The 18,158-nt window shown below is 31.4% G+C and overlaps 1 protein-coding gene across 4 annotated transcripts in view; it reads right to left on the bottom strand.

The window, feature by feature from the left end:
• LOC142227348 (ras-related and estrogen-regulated growth inhibitor) overlaps nucleotides 1-18,158 on the bottom strand; it is a 74,923-nt gene that overhangs the window by 6,534 nt on the left and 50,231 nt on the right. The window contains exon 1 of one of the 4 annotated variants that reach the window (XM_075297823.1): nucleotides 9,318-9,665. The exons of 2 other annotated variants lie outside the window; for them this stretch is intronic. The gene's annotated coding sequence lies outside the window, so the exon portion shown is untranslated. Of the gene's footprint in view, nucleotides 1-8,088; nucleotides 8,232-9,317; nucleotides 9,666-18,158 lie in introns of those variants that run through there. One more of the 4 variants, XM_075297825.1, reaches the window with a different exon arrangement.

The raw sequence follows: 18,158 nt of genomic DNA, 5'->3' as shown, positions 1-18,158 counted from the left end.
ATCGTTCGATGCTAACAAACTTTTTGTTGCCAAAAATGGAAGAACTGAACTTGGTTGACATGTGGTTTCAACAAGATGGCGCTACATGCCACACAGCTCGCGATTCTATGGCCATTTTGAGGGAAAACTTCGGAGAACAATTCATCTCAAGAAATGGACCGGTAAGTTGGCCACCAAGATCATGCGATTTGACGCCTTTAGACTATTTTTTGTGGGGCTACGTCAAGTCTAAAGTCTACAGAAATAAGCCAGCAACTATTCCAGCTTTGGAAGACAACATTTCCGAAGAAATTCGGGCTATTCCGGCCGAAATGCTCGAAAAAGTTGCCCAAAATTGGACTTTCCGAATGGACCACCTAAGACGCAGCCGCGGTCAACATTTAAATGAAATTATCTTCCAAAAGTAAATGTCATGGACCAATCTAACGTTTCAAATAAAGAACCGATGAGATTTTGAAAATTTTATGCGTTTTTTTTTAAAAAAAAGTTATCAAGCTCTTAACAAATCACCCTTTATAATATACAATAATACAATATGTAATATAATAAAATATTTTAATATTTTACAAAAATTTAATTTCAACAGAAAAGTTTGTCAAAATGTTTTCTTTTGGGAAAATTTGTCAAAATTTTATTTTATTTTTTTGTCAACATTTTATTTCTATAAAAAAATTTTGCTAAAATTTTATTTCTAAAGAAAATTTGGTAAAATTTTATTTCTAAAGAAAATTTGGTAAAATTTTATTTCTAAAGAAAATTTTGTCAAAATTTTATTTCTATGGAAAATTTTGCCAAAATATTAGTTCCATAGAAAGTTTTGCCAAAATGTTATTTTTACAGAAAATTTTGCCAAAATTTTATTTTTATAGAATTTTTGCCAAAATTTTATTTCTATAGAAAATGTTGTCAAAATATTATTTCTATAGAAAATTTTGACAAAATTTTATTTCTATAGAAAATTTTGACAAAATATTATTTAAAAAAAAATTTTGTCAAATTTTTTTTTCTATCGGAGTTGGAAAGGAATATTTTGCTAAATCGAACAGAACATAATGAATTCTACCTATCTAGCAAACAGTAAAAAAATCATAATTTTTGGTAGAATTGTACCAACTGTGGCAACCATGATGCTGGTCCCACTAATGCCTAAGGTAGTCTCAATCTCACAATATGTCACATGACGGTCTTCCAATATCAGTTGGCGCACAGCATCAATGGTTTCCGGAACAACTGAATCTTCCGGAATCTTTTAAGTTGCTGCAAACAACACAATGCCAAAACATTCTTAGTACGTATAACTTCAAAAATGTCAAGCTTTACGATAAGCTGTAAGCAACACTACACTCAAAAAAAAGTTTACTTGGATCCAATGAATTTGATCTTCCTTTAAGGATTTTGGTATTCATTCCGATTCAAAGATGCAGCTTCTTTAAAATAAAGACATTTTAATGACTTATATTGCTTTATATCTAGGATCAATAAAATTAAAATTAGCATACAGATCTCATTTATAAAATTTTCAATATCTTTTTTATGGTAGATATATTAATGAAACTTTCAGTTTGAAATCCACATTATAACAAATGCTTCAAAGTAAAAAATGCAAAGTCAACAAAAAAATGTTTAGGCTATATTTGAATCGTTTTTATCTACAATATATCAGTTAATTTAAAGATGATATTTTTTTATCATTTTAAGGAACATTTTACTTAGTTGAAAGACATACAAATTTAAATTTGCATCATCAAATGTTCAAGAGTCTTGTCCTAAATAAAAACTTTCTTCCAATTAAAACATTGACGCGATATTTAGAATTTTTTGCAAGTTTATGAGTAAAAGGAGAAGAATCTTCAGCAAAACTATCAAAACTGTGAACATTTTTAGCTTAAGCAGCCAGACCATTTGACCAAGTTATGTTAGGTCTTGCAATGAACATCTCGTCGTATCTTTATCGTGTTTTTGTAGTTGTACTTATTGATGTTTAGATGGAAATGTTAGGACAAATATATTATATATTTAACATAACCTAGTTATATTAATTTGTTAGCTTTGAATTTTAAATATAATTTCAATTTACCCTAATATATTGATCCAGTACAGTTTGGTAAAATTTTATGGTTTCCTGGAAATCCTTTTATTTTGTTCTATTAGATAAATCCATGAATTTGGCAAGGAGACATTTTCGAAAAATATTTGTTAGCCTAACATATAAAATAGTACAGAGAGAAGGGGAAGAGGTTCATGGTACATTGAACCCAAAGTTTGAAATGTTAGTATAGTCCATGTGGATGCTGTCTGTCAACCTAGTAATTGAAGACACACCTCCACAACAAAGTGAGACAGAGCGAGAGACAATGTTTCGAAGACCTAACATATAATTCATGAATTTTTTTATTTGAATTCTTTCTGAACATACCACATATTTGATAATACGGTTTTTGTTTTTGCATAACAAACTCTAAGTCTTTAAACAGATGTGGGTCAATATACTATCACATCAAACGACAACCAACAACATGACATTGGATAGCAATTCAGCGAACTCAGGCAAGGTGACTTATTTCCAATTATTGTTGGTAAACAAATTAAATCATTCTTGTGTTGAAATGGGGGTTTCTCTTAAATTTCAATCCAATTCATAATTGAATAAGTCTTATAGTGATTTCGATTGGTAAAAAATATGTTGCATATTTTAACCTTACTCCCCATAAATCAAAAATTTTTGTTCGATTGGAAAATTCAGTGCAGCCTACCCAAAATGTGCACGTTCGATTGACAAGGTGTTACCCATCGCAAGAGCAAAAGTGCAACCCATTTTACACCGTAGCTGGCCTACGGGGCAGATGGTTACACTTTCAATCAGATGCTGAAGACGCTTTTATTCTTCGATCTAAATAATAGCGTTGTTGCAAATACAAAAGAAAGTGCGTGACGCGTGTATTGTGCTTGCTTTACAATTTCTTCAACACAGCTGATTAATTTACCAAGAAGAAGCATATCAATTGTTTAGTGCCGCGACAACAAAATTCGATATTAAATATTTTTAATATAATACCAAAATCCAAATGCGTTTTTTGGTTTTATATCAGTGTTGCACCTTTTTTGTTCGTTTTCACAGGCAATCGGTGTTGTCATTGCAAGGGGTTTCGGCATTTAAAGCATTATCCAAAATCCAGTGATCAGAATCAATATAATTAAGATGATTAGTAATAAAAATATATCGAAACTTGTGGAGAAAACTCGAGAACATTTTTTTAGAAAAAAACTTAGGAAATGTTTTCATGTTAAAAAAAAATAAATAAATAAACTTTTTAATACAAAAAATATAATAACCTCTGGCGCCGTCATAAAAAACCTGTTAAACGAACACTAAAATAAACTTATGTTTATTGCAAACAAATATTTTGATTTAGATAATTTTTTTAAAGAAATTTAAAATTTTCTTGACATCAAGTATGTCTAAAATGTTGTACTAGGGTTGCCTTCTATATTTCGGGATTGGGCAACCTTATAGTGTTGAAATCTGCCAAGTGACAACTCTATCGTAAAGCTTGACATTTTTGAGGTTATTAGTATTCAGAACATTACAGCATCCTAAAAGATTCAAACTTAAATTAAATCGTGAACGATTATTAGTTGGCAACTTTCGACGTGGATTAATTCATCAACAGTGCATCGATGAACTTGATTCAAATTTGTACGATGAAGCTTCGACAATGGCCAGTGCTTATCAATGGTACGGTAAATTCAACCGAGATCGTAGTTCACTCCAAGAATTCGTGAAGGTTATCCAAAATTAGTTGTTGTTACGGAAACCATTGATGTTGTGTGCCAACTGATATTGCAAAATCGTCATTTCACTTTTCGTGATATTGAGACAACTTTAGGTATTAGTGGCACCAGTATACATTCAATATTGCATGAACATTTGACCGTCAAAAAATTTGTTAATCGCTCAAAAAAGGCTCGTGCGATTGGTCGAAAAAATGCTCAAAATCACCGATCGCAGTGCTTCGAAACATGTCTATGAGAGATGCTGAATGATGGATTTACGCGTATGACCCCGAAAGTAAACAGCAGTCGACTGTATGGGTGTTTCAAGATGAGCCAAATTCAACAAAAGATTCGCGCGCACGAAGCGTTTCAAAGCAAATGATCGGTGGGTGGAAAATCACAACCGGCGAAATCAAGCACTTCAAAGTAAAGAAATTATTTTGTTCCAGTAACAATGAAAAAGTCTCTAGAATAAGCCCCTTTGATATGTTTTTAAATGTTTCAATATTTATTTATTCTTAAATTGTTTCAATAAATACAGATGTTACTGATGACATCTGTACGTTTCTCTCAATATTTTTGAACTAATTTATTAATTATGACCGCAATAAAATTTATATCTATTTACCGAAATATTGTATTGTGGGACACCCTTATATGAGTGTCGACAAATGTGTACATTTTCAATTTAATTTAATTCATAGTGGATCTCAATGTCAATATCTTTGGTAGTTATTAGAAATATGTAAATTTCAAATCTCTTTACTTTATTTGCAATCACGCAATCAAAATTCATTTACTATTCTCCATGTCGTACACTGACATTAATGTTGACTTACTATATTCGGCAATCTTTAGCACAATAATTGTGTCAATCTCTGGTAAATTTTCAACGCTTCCAATAAACACTTTTTCAAAGGGGCAAGTGCAATAAACTCAAATTGGATTTGAGTAATTAAAATGAAATTTATTAGACTGTGGGGGGTAAATAAACGAACAATGCTGTATTGTTTCTCTGTAATGTAAGCTGTATTATAACCAACTTTACAATAAAAAAAAGTTTACTTGGATCCAAAGATTTTTACCTTCCTTTAAGGATTTTGGTATTGATTCCGAGCCAAAGATGCGGCTTCTTTAAAATAAAGACATTTTTTAGGGACCTCCCTGGCTTTAAATCTAGGATCGATAAAATTAAAATTGGATACAGAACTCATTCATCGAATTTTTATTCTCTGTTTGCGATATATTAATAAATGTATTCATGTACAAATAAATTCCAGCTTCAAAATCCAAATTATGCCAAGTACTTTAAAGTAAAAACTTTTTTCTTAATGCAAAAAAAAAAAACTTTAAACCAAAGATTCAAATCCTTAAAATAAGTCTTAGCCTATATTTGAAGCATTTTTATCTTAAATTTAAAAATTCAATATGTTTTTCTTTATTTTAAGGAACATTTGCCATACTTCAAAGATCTACAACTTCAAAAGAGGGACGTGAAATTTCAAGATTTGTGTCCTAAATTTAATGAAAAAAATTTTGAAGCAAAAACTTTCTATTAATTAAAATGTCATTATTTTAAAGGATTTTGTCCTTAGCATTGCGTAAATTTCGAGTCTTAAAATTTAAGATGCATTATCTTCCATATTAGGTCAATATTTTTTTCAGTGTACCCAAATATTTCCGTTAATACTAAATAATATTATTCAGTGTACAACATTTGAATATGGCATATTTATCTTCTGGATATCTGTTTCCAGCAATTTAATTGAATTTTATAGTTTGTTGTGGTATATACATAATTCCTATGGGATTTTACACAGACTTACAAATTTTGATTATATTTATATTTATAAATTTGAAAACTAAGTAAGTTTTTTATTTATATTGTATTTTATAGTATTATTAAATAAATATATTAATTTATAAAAATCATAGCTTTTTAATAAAGACAGGTGGACAATATATTGCAATTATTTTGAAATATCATGGATTGAGTGTAAAATTATTTATTACAAAAATTCTCTGAAACACACCAGTTGCCGAAATTTTGTAGACTTGTGTTATGACCATAAATCAATTACATTTTTCAATATTTTCACGGAATTAAATCGAATTCTACAGAAAAAACAACAACAACTATAAGTTTGTCCACACTACCATTATTTATAACTCTATCCACCAATGGTGGCCTTCATTGTTTCATTTGTTTATATTAAACTAAAATTCATTCAGATAATCGTTGAGGTAAATAGACGAGTAACGAAAACCTAAGGTCATGGGAAATAGGACACTTGTTGCCAGTCCTTATACTGATTGACAGACTAACTGTCTGCTAGAGAGTAGTCTTCGGCAAGCGATTGTAATAACAATAGCCCATGGATAGGTGTTCTATTAATGATGTACACTGTGGGGGTGATATGATGGCCATCAGTCCAATATGGAGTAAACGGTATCAAATGAAATGAGATATAAATACATATAGGTTTAATATAAGTTATTATAGAAATACATGTCAAACCAAATGTAAACGCTCTTCTATACGGCGTAAATGTAATCGCTCCTTTGTGATAACTTTTTGTACAAAATAGGGTCCAGCCTTCAGACCATAAAAAAAATACTTTATGATCGAGTGACAACATTAAATATAAATGAACCAATGGACAAATTAGGAATAAGGCCTAAGGTACTAGGTACCATTTTAGTTCTGGGCGTTATATATTATTACACCCTGTGTTGACAAGGATAATTCCATTATTATTATTCTACATCCCCCTGTAGAGATTTAATACAAATTATTTACATGCATTCGAATGTATTGGCTTAGATATGGCCCTTTGTTGGTGGTCTACATGAAGTGATTGATTTGAAAATATTCACTTTAATTGACACTACAAATTGAAGTGGATACTCTGAGTGTCCATGGTGGTTATCCACTACTTCTAATGTAAATTCATTCAAAGTATCACAGCGTCCTCGAGGTGTCACTCAGTGGATGTTTAACCTGTACAGCGAAGGTGGTGTGATAACATGATGTCAGCGACATTAGCCATTTCGACAAGGATAAACAAGCGAATATACTATATTCGATGTCTGCCCAGGATATGTACGGAGATATTGTCCTATGTGAGCTGAAGACAGACATCCTATTTATATGTTGATTGCCAAGGTTCATTCATCCTGGCATGTGCTAGTCAATGATCCATAGCAGTTATAATCAATTGTTTACATCCATGTATCACTATTGGATTTATAATTAAAGTGTGGTGTTGACATGGTCGGCAAATTGTAGATAAAAGAAATTTATGTGAAAATTTCAATAATTGAAATTTGTCTAACGATATTTATAAGAAAGCGCAGCCACCTTGAAGAATAATTTAGGCCAGTTGTCGTAAAATGTAACTTAATATACTTTAGTTAAGAGTTTATGGTAATATTCATGGACAAAATTCGCAATACATTTTAGCTTCAATTTCCAATAAACGATCAATAATTGTACAATTGACTTAGTATTGATTCCGAGCCAAGGATGTCGTTTCTTTAAAATTAAGATACAAATCGCATTTGTCGAATTTTCGTTCTCTTTTTGCAATATATCAACAACATAAATTTTAAGACACGCAATTTTCACAATATTAAGAACAATTTTTGATTAAATAAAGACAGTTTAATTGAAAGGAAGTTCATGGTCTTTCTTAATATAGGGCACGAATCTTTGAAATTTTCGTCTCTCCGTTTAAATCGTATGTCTTTGAAGTAAGGCAAATATTTCTTAAAGTAAAGAAAAACATTTTTGATTTAAAAAAATAATCTTCAAATTAGCTGAGATATTGGATCTTTGAATTAAAATAAGTTATTACTTATTTTTAGGGTTTTGCATCTTAGGTTTAAGGTTAGGTTAGGTGACAGCCCGATGTATCAGGCTCACTTAGACTATTCAGCCATTGTGATACCACAGTGGTGAGCTTTTCTCTTATCACTGAGTGCTGCCCGATTCCATGTTAAGCTCAATGACAAGGGACCTCCTTTTTATAGCCGAGTCCGAACGGCTTTACACATTGCAGTGAAACCACTTAGAGAAGCTTTGAAACACTCAGAAATGTCACCAGTATTACTAAGATGGGCATAATCCACCGCTGGCTCGGAATCAATGCCAAAATCTTCAAAGAAAGGTCAAGATCTTTGGATCCAAGTAAATTTTTTTGAGTGTATGATTTAATGATTTTATAACATGATGAATTTTAACAAAAACACGGACCTCGCAGAAGGAAGCTATTTAGTGTTGTGTTCGAATTTGTATACTGAAAAAATACTTACGTGATAATTAAGATTACGCAATCTCAATTTCAGGATGCGAAATTTGCAAAATATTAAGGACAAATTTCTTTAAAATAATGAAATTTAATTAAAATAAAGTTTATAATCTTTGCTTTTTTTCACACATTTTGAAAATTTGCATCTCTTCGTTAAAGTTGCATGTCTTTAAACTTAAAGTAAAGAAACACATTTTTGATTTAACGAAATCGTCCTTAAATTAACTAAAATATTGAATCTTTAGATTTAGGATAAAAACGCTTCGAAAAATAGGCTAAGACTTATTTTATCTTTGGTTTAAAGTTTTTTTTTTTTTTGGAATTAAGAAAATATTTTTTACCTCGAAATGACATTTGTTTGTACGTGAATAGCTTTATTAATACACCGGAAAAAAAGAATGAAAATCCATAAATGAGATTTGTATCCTAATTTTAATTTTATAGATCCTAGATTTAAAGCCAGATAGGTCGCAAAAAAATTCCTTATTTTAAAGATCTTTGGCTCGGAATCAATAACAAAATCCTCAAAAGGAGGTCAAAATCTTTGGATCCAAGTAAACTTATTTTGAGTGTAGGTATACCTCGAATATTCTGATAAATTCCATAAATTTATATATTTCTCCTACAATATTGCTTATACATAACATGTGTGAAGATGATTTTTGCTACCAGGCGTTAAAAACGAATGTCTTCTCCTTCAAGTAGTTTCTTAAAAATTATGAAGTGCTGAAGAAAAATTAATAAAACTATTCGACGTATTACTAAATATAAATTTTCATTTTCATTGATTTATATATCATAAATGTATTAGCACACAGTGTAATCAATTGATGTCTACATTTTGGTATTTTTTAATAAACTCATTTTTATAATATCAAATTCAAATACAAGTCATGGTCACAATGAAATCATTTTGGTATTGATTTTGACTTCATTGAGACACATTATCACTTCCACTTAAGCCACTGTTGAAGTTTTTGATCTTCAATTGGTTCCCCATTTAGTCAATAGAACGTTGTCTCAATTTTAGATTAAATGGTATTTATTCACAAAAAAACTGTATTTTTCACATTAATTTTGTTTGGAATTGAAAAAAAAAAAACAATAATAATTATCATGAAACACTATTCATCTATTAATTTGGAATTGAAAAAAAAAACAATAATAATTATCATGAAACACTATTCATCTAACCGCGAATTAATCCATTTTATCTGTTAGCCACAAACTTACTCTAATTACACATTGATTAAAATTTCGCTACTGTTTTGTTATTAAATTTCTCTCTTTTTTTCGTTGTTTATTTTTGTGTTTTCTTCTTCTTCTTTGGTTGATACGATCTTAATTGCTTTCCGCGTAGCCTATGTCAGTCTCGAGTGTCTGGCACTGTTTGTAACACTTTTCCTTTTTGTGTGATTGAAAAGTCCATTTATATATCGTTCAGAAATTTCATTGTTTTGGTTTTCATTGCATTGGAATAAGGTTAAGTTTTTCTTTTTCGATTGTATGCGTATTGGTGGTAGGAACTTTTTTACGCGTGCATAACGAATATATCTTCTTCCGACTTCTTCCGTATGTGAGGAATGCTTGTTAACGATTAACATTGAATAAATCATCGCTTTTGTTTATATAAACACACACATTCACCGCACACTCGCACACACTGTGAATAAATTGAAAGCAACAAGAGCACCAGATAGAGAGAGAGAGGCACTGGTAACCGTAAAACATCAACAACCTTAACATCAACGACCAAGCAGCAACATCATCAATAGCAACAGCTAGGTAGTTAGGTAGCCTGCTGCTTCTATTCGCAACACAATAATCGAACAAAATGTAAAATTCTATTGGTAAAGGGAAGAATGACAGTATCGTAGGGACGTTACTTACACTCAGAAAAAAAATAATATGGTTGAATTGGGTTATTTCTCAAGGACATTTACCTGAGCTTGGGTCCATATAATTTTTACACCTGTCTTTAGGGTTAGGTTAGGTTAGGTTATGTGGCAGCCCGATGTATCAGGCTCACTTAGACTATTCAGTCCATTGTGATACCACAGTGGTGAACTTCTCTCTTATCACTGAGTGCTGCCCGATTCCATGTTAAGCTCAATGACAAGGGACCTCCTTTTTATAGCCGAGTCCGAACCGCGTTCCACATTCCAGTGAAACCACTTAGAGAAGCTTTGAAACCCTCAGAAATGTCACCAGCATTACTGAGGTGGGATAATCCACCGCTGAAAAACTTTTTGGTGTTCGGTCGTAGCAGGAATCGAGCCCACGACCTTGTGTATGCAAGGCGGGCATGCTAACCATTGCACCACGGTGGCTCCCTTTAGGGTTGTAGGGGTATTTTTGGTTGGCCTTAACATATTTAACAAAAAAATTGTCACTGGCATTAAAGCAAATACTGTCCAGTTTTTTCTACTAACAACTTTTTGTGTGTGTATTGGGTCTGTAGTAACAGTCTAAGTACGGAACGGAATGTGAGTGTAAATCGTACTCAATGAAAAGTTTTATCTTTTACCAAATCTTCATTCCTGAGAAATCTGTATTTATCGCCCTCGTATTTAAAATATCCTTACAATATTTTTTCAATGTGTGCCCAAATATTTTTTTAAATTTTTTCTCTGCATAGCAACCCAAATAATTCATAGAATTGGGCTTTTACTTGGCATGTTGAAGCCTTACATGCCAACTAAGGGGTCTTGTGTTCAATTCCATGAACTCTATGGTAGGAATATAGTCATATAATATGCTAATTGGGATATAAAATTCGCCTTCCGCTACTGAGCGTTTTGGGAAATTTTAAGCAATAAAGTCTTTGTACACAAAAACTGTTAATTTTAAAAATAATGAAAAAATAATTGCAATCTAGGTTAGGTTAGGTTGCAATCTAAAAAACCTTTTGGTTGAAATGTATTCAGAAAGAATATTTCTTAAAAATTGAGCCAATGTCATTTTTTTCATGGACGGAATGAACACATTCATTAATTCCATGAAAATATCTAATACAGATGTCATAACGTAAGTTTGTTGTTTTTGTTTTTTGACCTTTTTGTTTATTACCTTTGTAAATTACAAAAAGAAAACAGAAGGTAAATGTCATAACATTAACCAAAAATTTCATTGTATTAATGAAACCTCTTTCGTTGACTCAAGTTTAATGGCAAATTTCATTTACATTTTGAAGATTTTTCTACTAGTGTATGTAAGTATGAATGGACCCACTCATCGTAGTTGTTCTATGGTATTAACAAGTGTTAAAAACCACAAACGAACGACACAATGCACTGTACTTATCGTCATACTGACACAACCACCACCCATCCATGGGACTGACGCACGGACAGATGACTTGCCACTTGACGTTTATTTTACTACGACCAAAATACGAACGACGAGTGTATTGGTGTTGTTTAGTTTTTGTTGTTACTCTGGATTATTTGTTTTGAAGCATCAGGGCCGTTATTTTTGGTTGGTCAAAATGAGTGCCACAAAAAACACCGACCGCACAGGAGAAATTCAACGTAACCACTTGTTCAGGCTATTATGCGTTTTAATAAAACCTGAATGAATTCTCTATTCTACTCTATGAATTATTTTAGTTGGATTATTTTATACGCAGCTATGTGGCTTGTGAGTATGAGTGTACGTAGGGTTGAATATGGTGTTTTGATGTTTACCCTTTCGAAGGAGGACATACAAGGATATTTACAGAAGGTGTAGAAGCCTTGTTGCAGCAACATTGTTCTTTGTGATGTTGATAAGTAGCGAATTGATTGTTTATGCAAAAATATGTAATTTATTAAGCAATGACCATTCTTGAGTTTGAAGCGCATAGAGACCACAATTTTATGCGCATTTGATTTGAAAAGCTCTCTAAGGTTGTTCAGTGGGTTTTATTAAAACAACATATTTGCAAAAACCAAATCGTAAATTGCCAAACACTGGGATTTACATTAAATTCAGGAACCGGTTTTGTTTGGGGTTCTGGAGTATTTCTTATACAAATGAAAAAACAGGAAAATATACTTATAATAAAATATTTCCATTTGGTCCAAAATTATCCTTTTCCTGTTGTTCGAAAAATAAAAAGCTTTATTTGAATGACATTTTCCTTATTAACGAGAAAACTCAAATAATTGCCATCTCTTGTAATATTCATGTACCTAACAAAATCAATTAAAAAGGCAATGCACATTCTACGTCTAACCAATTTGGTTGTCAGGTAAATAAATTTTCCACACCTCTTTGTTACGCTTTATGAACATCTTATAATTTAAAAAAAAATCTAAGATTTAATGGTAGCTATAAACAGAGCTCAAAACGATTTTACAGTGGATCACATCGATTTTTCTTTGTCAATCACAAAATAAAGCAGAAAATCCTATCCTACACCAAGAAAAAAGTGTCTTCGGAACTAAAGGAAAAAAATGTTAATCAATTTAGTTTAGCCCATTTATTTCCATTAAGTTAAATTTTTGTTTAAAATGATAAAATTTACTTGCTTCAGTAAAAAAAATCCTAAACTTAAAGCAGTTAGGAATAGTTCATTAACTAGAATAATGCATGGAATTTTACTAATACTGTTTTCTTCGCTGGGTATAAGAATTTACTACTGAACAAGAAAATTTTATTCACTGACAATAAAGCATTCGTAAAAATAAACAAAATATGAACTAAAACCAAGTTTCCTCAAATTTAGTAAAATTTCTTCCAAAATGATAATTCTGACTTCCTTTATTATAGAAAGCTTATCATACATACGAATAACACTTGGCATAGAAAAATATTTTAGTTCATTCGTACTAAGAAGTATTCAATCCTTTCAAAACTTAAGGAAACATACTTGTTAGAATATAGGAAATTTTCCTATATCTTTTTTGTCTACCTGTAATCGATATGTTTGCGCGTGGGTTGTTTTTTAGTTGGAATCGCGTTGTTATGGTATACGGAGGGATTGTTAAAAAATAATATAGTAAAATAATATAATAAATAACAAATAAAATATATAAAAATATTTGTTATTTTAAATTAGTGAGAAAAAATTATGTTCGTGATAGTGTATAAAGAAAGAAAACAGAATAACAACCCCTTCATTCGTCTTCATTTTGGAATCTTCAATTAAAAGGTAACAGGAGGACAAACTCGTTACGCAGCAACTTATTAAAAGTGAAAGGTACAAGAAGAAGGAAAAATGCGTTTTACAGTTGATGACATTACATGGAAATTGGAAATAGTGGAATAATAAACTAATATTTCCATGCCAGTCGATGCTGCTGATTCTTAATAAATATATTTAATATATTAATAAAACGTGTATTTTATTGAAGAAAAAATTGCCTATATAAATAAATAAAATTGTATTTAAAAACGAAGGTAAGCTGTTGTAAGTTTGAAGTAAAAAGGTTTACCACAAATATCTAAGATTTTTCCCAATGAATGAAAAAAAGTTAAATAAAATCATTCCATATATGAATTCAATTCATATATATAGGAAAATGTTAACTAATATATGGAATGCATTCTACCTAATTTCAACGAAAATCACATCGTTCAAAAAATAAATATGTCTTTGGCGCTATACGAAGTTCAATTTTCTTCACAATTAGTTCATTTTAACTTAAAGAAGGGGTCACTTTTTTCTGGGTGTATTTTCCTACCCATCAGGAAGGAAAATGTAGGTTAACATTAGAAAATTTTTTACTAAAATATATTACAAATGCCGGTATCACAAAAAGAAGTAACTAAATTTCCACAAGTTCAAGAAAATTTATAATCAATTGATATAGAAGGAATTGAAGTTCAAAATGCAAGAAAGTCTTTAGCGCCGTACGAAGTTCAAGATTGGCGCTTTTGTGGTAAAATGTAAAAATTTAAAGAAATTCTGAACTATTTTGTGGGTAATACGATTTTAGTAAATATTTAGGCTCTATATGTGTATAAGTTTTTCACTTAGTTAGTTAATTTAACGTACGTAAACAATTTATTAACTTTAAGAAACTTTCTCCAAACATAATATAATAACAATTCCATGATCTAAAATAAAGGCTTGGTGTCCTAGAAGGTTGAGTTTTTTTTTGAGTGTAGTAAATTGCTTTTGCGATATTCTTACATCAGTCGGAGAAGATATGTATTTGGCGGACCACACAGAAAAAAAGTAAACTGGAAAACTGAACTACCTCGTGCGAAAATTTAACTAAATTGTATTCCATTTTTTGAGATTCCAAAGACAGAAAACTTTGGTATAGGAAATTCGCATAAATAAAATAAATAAATTCTCTTTCTCACAAAAGCAAAAATTAAATAAAAATTAACCCTCTAATGCCCACTCCCGCCTTTAGGCGGGCTTCGATAAATGATGAAGCTTTTAATAAAATACACCTTCTTCTTCTTCTTCTTTATTTTGCATATCCGATATTCGGATGTAAAGCGATCATACAATGTTACATTGTGTTTTTTTTTTTTCAATTCTCATTTTCTTATAGTAATTGTGTCAGCTCTCGATTCTTAGCAGCATGTATTGTATTTGTTTCATACCTGTATCCTGTCCAATCTTGAATGTTTTTAAGCCAGTACATTTCTCTTCTGCCTCTGCTTCGGCGTCCTTCAATATTACTTTTTAATATAGATTGTACAAATTTGTATTTGTCATTTCTCATTAGATGACCCAAATATGCGACTTTCCTTCTTTTGACCGTGTTTAGTAGTTGTCTGTCGGTATGCATTCGTCTCAGAACTTCCTGGTTTGTAGTGTGGGAAGTATAGGGTATCTTCAAGATTCGTCGATAAATCCACATTTCAAATGCCTCAATTTTTTTCTCGTCAGCACTTTTGATGGTCCAGGTCTCCACTGAATACAGTAGTACAGACCATATATAGCATTTGACGAATCGTATTTTCGTTGCGAGATTTAGTTCGTGGTTTGTGAGTGTCTTTTTGTATTTACAAAATGCGTCTCTGGCCATCTCCACGCGGCGCTTAATTTCGTTACTTGTGTTCCATTGGTCGTTTAATTGAACTCCAAGGTATTTAAAGTTTTTGACCCGTTCGACCATTTCACCTTTGGTTTTCAGTGTTGTTTCGTTTATACGCTGTTTTCGACTTACAACCATGTATTTTGTCTTTCTGATATTTATTTTGAGGCCATATGATTCACTTGTGTGTGTGAGTTTGTCTAGAAGTTTTTGTAGACCAGATATACTGCTAGCAATGATTGTGGTATCATCTGCATAACGTATGTTATTTATAATTTTGCCTTGCACCTTTATACACCTTAAGACAACAAAATTAGGTAAAATAAAAAGAAAACTTAGTTAAAACTGTTCAAGAGGCTTGGCAGCATATACTGAATTTTACCGTATAAATTTTTCTTATTTAGTTTTCTTGCTTTTGTGTTTTTAACACTGAATATTTAATCAGCTGGCAAAAAAATTGGGGCATTAGAGGGTTAAGGAAAAATTATTGGCACCAAAAGAATAGCATATTAATCACGCAGTAATTTATTCTTACTACATATTTTTTGGATTTGTTTGTAACATGACTTCTTCTTTGCTTAGCATTGAACTTTCTTGCACGGTGATTGAAATTTATAGCCATGTTCAGTTAAAAAAATTTAGAGACATACATCGAAACAAAGAAAATTTCATTGGGCTTGAGAAATTTCATAAAATATTTTAAAAATAAACTAAAACAACTTGTTTCATTTTCCAATAAATAAAAATTAATTTTAGCATCAGTTTAACAACAGGCATTTTTGTCCATGTGAAAACTTCATACTTTTATGCATAAATAAGAAAAAAAAATAAGTACTATAGTTTTACTCTATAATTTTAAGAAATTATTGTTTCATATGTAATGGTTTAGATTGGTTTTGTAGAATTTAGATTTAGTTTTTTTCTATCACCAATAAAACTATATATAGTTTAAAATATATTTCACTACATTAATAATGTGTCATCAATATTTACTCTACATTTCCAAAGAAAAATTCGTTAACATATTTCCTTTTAAAAAAAATTGCACAAATACGGATTCCCCAAAAACGATGACGATAATAGTGACACAAATGTATACAACACCACTGTGAGTCACTGTCTATACAAATTTATGCATATACGCATATGGAAATGTCTACGAACAGACTGTTCGATACATATATGAATATGTGTGAGTGTGTGTATTGTCATACAGTTCTTTGAGCTTTCTTTTCTCATTTTCGAAGAATTTTCAACTAAAACATTTTCACCCACATGGGAGTATTGACGATCTATTTTAAAAAATTGTTACGCATGAATTATTTGTATTTTTTTTTCGTTTTATTTGAGAGAGGGCTGTGGTGATGGCTGGACTGGTGTTGATGATGGTTTTATTGTTTACCATCGGAATTTATAATAACTGCCACTCGTCACTACCAAGGAGCAATGGAATAGTGTTTTCTTGGTGTCAACATTCTTAACTTTTGACATGTATGACGCATTTATAATCGATGCGGTTCCTTTATCATACCTCCAGCCCTCCTAATCAAACTGTGGAATGAGAAATGTGTGGAGACATCTTGTAGATCAGCGATAAATGTCTGATATGTAATTTTACTTTTAGAGAAATCGTAGCGTATTTGCTTCTCACAAAATGTAATGATTCAGAAAAATTTCAAGACAAGTCATTTAATTATTTAATATTTATAATATTTTCCATGTTAGCACGATATCAACAAGTAAGGAAAGTCTAAAGTCGGGCGGGGCCGACTATATTATATCCATCACCACTTTTTAAATCCACATTTTCGATACCATATCAAATCCGTCCAATGTGTTGGATGCTATATGCACCCATACACATATATTCTGTATATCTGACCACATCTGGACAGAGGTCTACAATATTTATAGATTTTACATTTAAGTCGGCTAATGCTCTCAGGTGGAACACAATGTTAGTAAAAAAATATAGGAACCATTTAAATATGAACCAATTTTGAGGCAACTTCGTAAAAGTGTATTTATGATTTATCGGTCGATAGATGTGTACTTAGAAGTGGCGATTTGATAAGGAAAATGTGGGTATTTCGCCCAGTTTTCCCTAAATAGGAAAAACATATATATGGAATCAATATCGAAATCTGAACCGATTTCAATCAAATTTCACATGCATAGTTACTATGTTGAATCTACTCCCTGTGCAAAATTTCACGTAAATCGGATTACAACTTTGACCTCTGTGGTCATATGACGGAAAATCGGGCGAAAGATATATATGGGAGCTATATCAAAATCCTCCCTGTGCAAAATTTCACGTAAATCGGATTACAACTTTGACGGAAAATCGGGCGAAAGATTTCAACCAAAATTAGCACGCATATGCAGAACCTTAATTCTACTTTCTGTTTCAAGTTCAATTCTACTCCCTCTGCAAAATTTCACGTAAATCAAAGTAACACTTTTGCCTCTGTGGTTACATTAGTCCAAATCGGGCGAATGCTATATATGGGAGCTATATCTAAATCTGAACCGATTTCAATCAAATTTGGCACAATGAACGATACTATGAAACGTACTCCTTGTGCAAAATTTCAAGCAAATCAGGGCAAAGCTTTGGTTTTTTGGGCCATATAAGTCCAAACCGGACAAAAGATATATATGGGCGCTATATCTAAATCTGAACCGATTTCAACTAAATTTGGCACAATTAACGATACTATTAAACGTACTCGTCGTGCAAAATTTGAAGCAAATCAAGGCAAAACTCAGGCTTTTGGGGCCATATAAGTCCAAATCCGACGAAAAATATATATGGGAGCTATATCTAAATCTGAACCGATTTCAATCAAATTTACCAAGCATTGGTAGAATGTCAATTCTACTCTCTGTGCAAAATTTCACGAAAATCGGTAGTAAACTTTGGCCTCTGTTGCCATATGAGTCTAAATCGGACGAAAGATATATATGGGAGCTAAATCTAAATCTGAACCGATTTGGGTGATATTTTGCAAGTTTTTCGAGACTCAGTTGATAAACACGCCAATTATGACCAGATCGGGGATAAATATATATGACAGCTATATCTAAATCA

This window comes from Haematobia irritans, chromosome 2 (genome assembly GCF_050003625.1).
Source record: "Haematobia irritans isolate KBUSLIRL chromosome 2, ASM5000362v1, whole genome shotgun sequence".
Taxonomy (NCBI): Eukaryota; Metazoa; Arthropoda; class Insecta; order Diptera; family Muscidae; genus Haematobia; species Haematobia irritans.
Note: the sequence above shows the minus strand (reverse complement) of the source record. Positions and strands in the feature narration are given on the sequence as shown.